A 9,001-nucleotide genomic window follows, 5' to 3' on the forward strand; every position below is an offset into this window, starting at 1 on the left:
AAGGAGAGGCCCTCTTATTTATAGGAAAAGATGGGCCTCTTTTCTGAAATCAAAATGCCTCTTAAATTCACATGAAATTCAGAAGAGATACGTCAGTTTTCCTCTAGCAATTCCCACGCTGCTGTAGCACGTTCCATGCTTGCTGCCACGTCATCCAGTCACATGAAAAAACATTAGCTGGGCTGCTTTTGGGGTTTTGGCTAGGCGTTCCAATCATGCTGCAGCTGCTGCCTTGTCCGAGAGGCTTTGGGCTTTTATTGTTTCAAGCTGCTCAAGCTGCTCCAAGCTTTATTTTAGGCCCTACAACACAAAGTGTAATTGTTTTAGTTTAGAGAAGAAGGATTAGTATAAGTCACCTTCCATAGAAGCAAAATGATAGGTGATCCTTCTTCCTCTTGAATCTTCTTAGCCATGGCTCTAGTAAGAGGTCCAATATAGTTCCTTGATGGTCTTCCATCAGTCGGGGTCGTATCTGATAATCTGCCCCCTCACGTAGCTCATATACCTCCCTGCTGATACTCCTCCTCTGGTCAAGGCGTTGGCATAAAATTCCTTCACTAGCTCAATGCTAGCTGATGCAGGATATGTGGTCAATCTCTCCCAGCCTCGCCTCTCTATCTCCAGTCCGAACTCTGGAGTTATGTTAGGGATGTACATGGCCCTCCTCTCCATCATGCTTCTTAAAGAGGAACCTAGGATAGTAAAATCTCCTTGGTCTTTGTGGCTCCTTCCTCTTGTTGCCCATGGTTCTTCACTCTCCTTGAGGATGACATTCTTGCATCAAATAAATCCACTAACATCACAGAAATTCATTGTTATAGGTTAGTACATCATCAATTGAATTTCCAGAACACACGTAGTCCAGTACTGAGGGAAAAACAGGGCCCCTCAGTGTCAAGCATCCAAAAATCAAAGACCCCAAAACTATTGAATTTCGCTCAGTGGTTAGGGAGACTGCTCAACGGTTTTCAACTGGGTTTTTCAAAAACCCTTTTTCAAAGATCCTAATCTCCACTTTAACACCTATTTTACCATTCCAGATCAATTTCATGTAATTCAATCGGTTCAAACAGTTTCTATTTCATCAAATCATGCATAGAAATCAAAAACCCTAATTTATCATGTTCTTAAGCATGTTCTTCACAAATTCCAAATAGAAACCCTAGAAATTGAAATTTCACACTTACTTGAGTGGAGACTTTTGAATGCTTGCTAAAATCTTAATTGATCATGAATGCCCTCTACAATGCACAACCCTCAACCAAAAACCCTAAACTTTGACAAAACAATGATGGAATTCTCTCTAAAAACTCTTTGAAAGTGAAAGAGGAGTGTTAGGGCTTAGGGAGACCGCTCAGGCGACTTGCAAAGAAGAGGTTTGAAAGTGAAAAACTTCAAAACCGCTCAGCTTTTAACAAAGTCGAAACCCTTTTACTCCGCAACCGCTCAGCGGTTTGCGGTAATTTCCTCTTCCTCTTCTTTGCTTGCTTTTGAGCAATCTAACCCTTTAGCACTTGATTTCAACCTTCAATTTTTCAATCACATGCCTTTCCCTTCTCAAATGCAACATTCAAACATGTAATGCACTTAACATAGAGTAGAAAAAAAAACAGATATAATCAATTAGGGTCCCTCCCAGGTAGCGCTTGTTTAACGTCACGAGCCTGACCCAAACCTGTCTAGCACTCATCAGTAAGTGCTTATCCTTCCAACACCCATCAGTAGATGTGCTTACCTGTATCCTTCAGTAGATACATAAAATTTTAGCATCCCTCAGTAGATGCTACCCAAAAGTTTTAAAAATCCAAAAAATTACAAGTTCAAAATAAAATAAACCTAAAACTACAAATGTTTTACAATAGATGGGATTGAATGAAATATCATCATGTCTTCCTATCCCTGTTGGGATTTTCATCTACCCAACTCATCAACTCCTTTCTATCCACTCTTCTGATGGCTTTGGAATATGGTCTCCTAATCTTCATTACTCCATCTTCTTTAATCTTGTTCACAATCCACCTTTTATTCTTGAATCTCACCTGTGAACCTCGTGGATGTGATGTCTCTTTTGAGTGGATTGTTCCTCCTTTGTCAACCTCTTCCTCTGTAGGTACCTATAAAACATTACAACTGTTAGTTTCAGTACCTGATGTGATATCCTCAGATGCAGCTTCTCTCTTATATCTGGCTCTCTTTCTTCTTCTCATTCTGTCTTCTTTAGAGCCACCATATATTAACACCTAGTCTTGGTCTCTTAACGTCATTCTCCCGTAATGGATACATATCATCATTTTAGAAGTCCTCATAAAAGGTCTTCCCAAAATTAATGGAATTCTTCCCTCATTCTCCATATCCACAATAACAAAATCAACCAAGAACTCCAATTGCTCAATACGAACAATTGCATCCTCCATCCTGCCAGCTGGCTTCTTAATAGAACCATCTACAACTGTTAGAGAAATATCAGGTGGTTCCCTTTAATTTTATTTAGATAACTCAAGGGCATCATATTAATGCTAGATCCAGAGTCTATCATAGCTCTTCCCATATCCACATCATTTATCACGCATGGAAGAGTCACGCACCCTGGATCCTTCATTTTAGGTGGATGGTGTTTCTTTCTTGGTTGCACAAGCACTTCCTGTTCTTCCTCATATGTATATAAATGTATCACCTCTCCAAGATAATACCTAATTTTCTTAGAGTAAATAGGAATTTGAAGATGATTTTCATTTAAAGGAACAGTAGTCACCTAATTAAATATTTCTCTAATCTGCCCATTATGGTCATCTCTTCTTCTCTTATTTTTTTTCGAACCCCTCTTCTCCCTCTTCACCAATCTCATTGATGAGTCAATATTTTCTTGACTTTACTTAGTTTATTGTACTAGATTTAATCAGGGAATTGTGCTTAAATGTTCGGTATTTTCCCATTTTCACTAATAATGCTTAATTTGACCGGAAATTCTAATTTTAATTAATTTGAATTATCTGAGCTAATTATTTGCATTATTATTTTCAGGAAAATTTTGAAAATATAATTTGGGACATATGGTGGTTAAATGTGATGCGGTTATCTGTCACTTGCAATTTATTTGCCTTACTCTCTGATTTCATTGCAACATAAATATGGAGCACGGGTTAAATTATTTTGGGCTGAAAAGAAATGACAATTGGGCCCAAAGCTTTGCATAAAGTGTATCACAGTTTGTACATATGCATTTGTGATTAAAGTATAATGGGCTGCAATACTTGATGAAAGCTAAAAGATCACGTCCTCCTATAAAAAGAAGAAGAAGCTGCTGTAAGGCCCGTGGGCTTGAGGTGTGTGGTTGGTGAAAATGTAGTGGCAGCCAGTTGGTCCAGCCTTTTGCGTTCAACACGTTCCTCCCATAGCAGCGTTGATAAATTTCTCCATCAAAGGCACTTACATGTTGCTGCTGCCACGTCCTTGAGCTGCCACATTAGAAGAGCTCCAGCAAGCAGCAAAGGTCTTGATCCAGTAGCTTGGGCCGTTCATTAAAGAAGAGGTGCAGCCCATGAGTGATCAATTCAAGTCCAACACGTGACAGCACACGGTAACAATGTTCTTTTGGAAAGCAAAGGTATTAAAATTGAGGTGTGTGCTTGGAAATATGGATGGCAGCTGCAACCAATAAATCACGTGCAGCAAAATAGTAAAAAAACGCTCAGGTCCAGCAAAGGATGCACTCATGGATATGGATTGTCAATTGAAAAAAAAAAAAAAAAAAGGAAGCTGGCCCATGGACGTCCTAGGGAATAGGGCACGAACATCACAATGTAGCCGTGACACTTAGAAATATAGCACATTCTGTTGGAGCATTTTGGAGATTCCTACCAGCCGCCACTTACTCTTTACTTCTTCTTGGCCTGGAACGTTGTTTTCTAGGGAGCTTTGATGGGAACCATGTTTGCTGTCTTGGATTGTGGATAAATGTTAGAAGGACATATGTTTTCTTTTATTTGGAAAAGCGTGATTAATGGGAAGCACACAGCTTCACGACTTGTCATCATACAGTTAGGAAAACTTTGATTCAAGTAACAACACACGAAACGGTGGAAGCACATTTAATTTGATAGCAATTGGTGCAGCATAGACTCTCGGCCAAGTGGGTTCTAGGCCATTTGCAATTTCAATTTCCTTTGGTAAAAGCAATTGGTCACATGAAATGGTAGAAAAAGTTTATGCTTTCTAATGTCTTTTGTCTTGGACTATTTTACATTACATGTTTAATTACTTCTCATCTTTTTAATTGAGTGTTGCATTTTAATAGTTTTAACTGTGCTTAGATATTTGTTTGCTCTAGTATTGGGTTTAGCATTTTCACTCTCTGGACTCGATTTTAAAAAAATAACTGCAACCAGACCAGAGCTCCAAATGCTACGTTTTATATATCAAATGAAAGATAATTGAGTCTACCAGGAAAAAAAACCTCATCTCATTTAGAGCTCTGTAGAAAAAGTTATGGTTAAAACATTGAGCAAAGGTCAGAGCTGCCTAGTTCCAGCGTGAATTTTCATTTTTACTGTTTTGATTTCATTTTAATTTTTCCGCATCTACAAACAACATTTCAAAACCCCCCCACTGTGTTAGACCTGATTCTGAACCACAGTTGGTCCTTGAGAGACGACCTAGGAGTCACTCCCTAGCATTATACTGCATTTCTGAATTGCAATCAAATTTGTATGGGCCGCGACACCCACCACTCATCATTCTCACTCATCTCTTCATCCTCCTCCTCACTACTTTCTATCTCAATAACTTCCTCCTCTAGTTTTCTTTTCTCCCCTGTTACAACAACATGACACTCCTCCTTAGGATTAACATCAGTATTAACCCTGAGTTGATTCTTTTTTGTGGTCTCAACCCTTTTTGACAATTGACCAAGTTGCATCTCCAAAGATCTGCAGCTGGCTTGGTTACCTGCATGTTGAGACTCATAAACCTTCAAGAATTTGTCAAATCTATCATTTAGGTCTTTGACAAACTTTGTCAGATAATTAACCTGCTGCCACATGGGTGAAGGTTGTTGCTGCCTGAAGCCTCCTATTTGTCCTGATGGGTTATTCTGTGTCTGACCAATACTAGGATGGTTCTTCCAACCTTTGCTAGAGTTGCCTTGGTTGAAGTTTCCCTTCCTATACTGGTACTGATTTCCCATGTAATTAGCTTCCTGCTGCATATCCTCTGGTACGGAACATTAACCATTGATATGGTCACCACCACAGAAATCACACAACTGCTACATTTGGGAGACATTGTGAATCTCCTTTGGAAGTTGTGAGAGGATCTTTGTCAAGTTTTCTAGCTTTTGAGTCAAGAGATGATTTTGAGCTAGTGTTGACTCTCTGGCAAGTGTACTAGATCGTTTCACGTAATATAATTGGTAAAACCCAATATTGTTCTTCCCAAGAGACTCGAAGGCCTTATCGTTCGTGCAAATTGAAATTGTAAGACTTGTAAAGAAAATTAATTGGTGGGAATGAAAAAACACAAAATAAACATGCAAATGCGATTGATTTGATTGACGAGAAAAAGACCATGGATGAATGGAGTTGTTGGGGGTTTTCAATTTCATCTTATCCGTTCTCTCTTATCTACTCCTCTTATTTAATTTGCTTTGTTATCTAATTGTCATGCAAACTTTCTTAGTCTACCCTTAACCCGATCCCTCGGCAAAAAGAGCCTATTACTAATTACTGGCTTGCTATCCCTAGCCTCCCCTAGTAATTAATAACGCGTTAAGAACAAAAGATTTCAACATTTTACAAACTCAGCGCTTCATTCACCTTCCAATATCATTATCAAACTCAGCGCTTCATTCACCTTCTATGGCTGTCACTCTTTTCCCTAGCATTTCACATTTACCCTTGTCAACCTCAACATCCATTGGTGTACAAACATGGAAAGAAGATTTCAACTCTGATTGCCTTGTCATTGTCTTGCTCAGAACACTTGATTAAATCATTTTTGTAGGGACCATGAAAGTGGTTGCCCTAAGTTTGTTTCCCCCTTCAACTGCATTACTCTAAGCCTTTTGAGTGTACACTCGCCCCAGTTCTAGTCCCAAGGGTGAAGTGTAATATGGGGAGAGGCCATATGAAGGGAAATTTTGGGCCTCTAGAACTTTATGTTGTGGTTGTGGTGCACACGAATCTTTGGGGCTTTGTAAGGCATTTAGGACCTTTAGGATTCGGCTCATTTGCTCATTCAGTTGTTGGACACCGACTTCCATCCTTTCTTGAACTTCTCCAAGATTGGGAGACTGGTTCGAGTCCTTTAGGGTATCTTGGATGTTTAGCCGTATTTTTACTTTTTTTTTTTGGATGAAACAAATTAAGAAAAAGAAAATAAAAAATGAAAAGAAAAAGAAAATACAATGTAGTTCAAAATTCTCTAGTCAGAAATTATAAAGCCATGAAAAGATTGCCTTGGTATAATTTGGATATTAACACGAAACAGAGTTAATAGGGTGGCCCATCATTCAGAAGTTCACAAAATGCAAGTTAGTAAATCTTGGTCAACTAACTCGGGCCTTAGCCATCACCTTCTTCATTTCTCCAATCAGTTTCTTGCAGCAATTGAGGAAAGTTTCAATCCCCTTAAGCAGGTTAAGTATCGACACTACAAACTCAGCATCAGCTGAAAGCTTAGGGACGTATTTACTGACTTCATTGGCAAGAGAAGCTAGTTATGAGAGGCTTCACTTTCAATTCGCCCTTGTTCAACAACACGTTCTTTCATTTGAATTATCAATTCTTGATGTCTCCATTTTAGCTTGATGCTAACATTCCTTCTTCAGTTTTCCATTACTGCTTTCACACGCTGTTCAAATTTGTGAAATTGCTTTTCATAATTTGGGTTAAGGGAAATTAACTTGAATCGTAACTTGATTGTCTTAACCTTATCTGACTCATTGGCTAAGGGAATCTTTCACTAATAGTCCATGATCTTGGGTCTTTCTTTGAAGCAGACAACACTGCCCCGAGCATTTCAGTAAAGGTTCCTTCCTTAGAAGATCTGCAATGTGGCAAGAGATGCAGGTGTTGGCGACCCTCTCACATGATACCCAAATGGTTTTTTTCTTTTTCCTTTTTATTTTTGCTTGTTTCTTTTTGTTTTTTTGTTTTTTTTTTTTGTTTTTTTTTTGACACACACACAACAATGGATAACCATGAGGGGAACATTAGGGTAATTCCTACAACGGTGTGCAGTACATGATCTTTGCTGCCAAGAAAACCCGTGATTTAAAAATTTCCTCCTCTGAGCTTGCATAAAGTTGCGCTCATTCATCTTCCCCTTTCATCTTTGGTTTACATTGCAGTGGTTCACCCAGGGGACATGTGGCATTCAAAGCGTCCTTACTCGTGCAAGAAATGAAGCATACATACAACACCGGTAACCAACGTAACATCTTCCTTCTCCTTGGCTCACAACATCGACCGAGGGTCCCATAAGTTTCAGTTGGGCCAATAGTGATTGGATTCTCAGAGCGAACTTTGTACCTCGCAACTACATTCATTTCAAGTGTAGTCAACCAACTCCCTGTTGAAGTGTTTGTCCAACGAAGAAGCTAAGTACGTTATGCAGGAACTACATCATGACATCTGTGGCTCTCACTCAGGTAAAAGAATGCTCAGAGCCAAGATACTACGAGCGGGTTTCTATTGGCCCACAATTGAACAAGATTGCAAAGAGTTCGTTCAAAAGTGCATCTCTTGCCAGTCCCATGGACACGACACTCGGATTCCTCCGTCCGAACTGATAGGCATCATATCTCCATGGCCCTTTGCCCAATGGGGAATGGATATTGTTGGACCCCTGCCGCTCGCAAAAGGACAATGCAAATATCTACTTGTGGAAATCGACTACTTCACCAAGTGGATCGAGGCAGAAGCCCTCGCAACAATCAGCGCCCGAAAGGTACAAAGCTTCATCTGGCACTTAATATGCCGATTCGGCATACCGCAAAGAATCATTACCGATAACGGTCGGCAATTCATCGACCGTACGCTGAAAGACTTTCTCAAGGGGTTGGACATCAAGCATGTGACAAGTTCAGTGGAGCACCCCCAAACGAACGGGCAGGCCGAAGCTACGAACAAAGCCATAATCCCCGAGTTAAAAAAGCGCCTAGGGCAAGCCAAAGGCTTGTGGGTCGAAGAATTGCCTGAAGTACTTTGAGCTTACAGATGCACAGGGCACGGATCTACGGGTGAGACCCCCTTCAATCTCACATATGGCACTGATGCCATGTTACGAGTCGAAGTGCGGGAACCATCCCTTCGACGGCGCATACAAGATATGACCCTCAACGACGAACAATTGAGGATGAACCTCGACATCCTACCGGAAAGGCGCGAAATTGCCCTGATAAAGAATGAAGCTCAAAAACGACTGATAACCAGGCGCTATAACACCAAAGTTAAGCCCCACAATTTCACCGAAGGAGACCTTGTTTGGCGCAAACGGGGTGATGCACGTAAAAACAAAGCACATGGCAAGCTGGCTAACAACTAGGAAGGACCTTTCCGAATCAGTGAGGATTTGAAGAACGGAGCATATCGACTAGAATACCTGGACGGAAAAGCTGTTCCTAACACTTGGAACGTCAGCCACCTCAAGTTCTACTATAGTTAAAGTTTTGTTATATTTTCATTCATTGTCCTTCCATGAACAATTTTTTCTTTCAGAATTATTTCAATGAAGTATTCCAGCTCCATATCTTGTGTAATATTTGTCAAACACGCACAAGGCCAGGACCGAACGCGTCCTGACGCCTTATGGACAATAACGTCCATCTATAGACAGGCCTAGACCAATCGCGTCTAGACGCCTTAAGGCCAGGACCGAATGCGTCCTGACACCTTATGGACAATAACTTTCATCTATACACAGGCCTAGACCGAACGCGTCTAGACGCCTTAAGGCCAGGACCGAACGCGTCCTGACGCCTTATGGACAATAACGTCCATCTATA

Source organism: Vigna radiata, unplaced genomic scaffold, assembly GCF_000741045.1.
Source record: "Vigna radiata var. radiata cultivar VC1973A unplaced genomic scaffold, Vradiata_ver6 scaffold_414, whole genome shotgun sequence".
Lineage (NCBI taxonomy): Eukaryota > Viridiplantae > Streptophyta > Magnoliopsida > Fabales > Fabaceae > Vigna > Vigna radiata.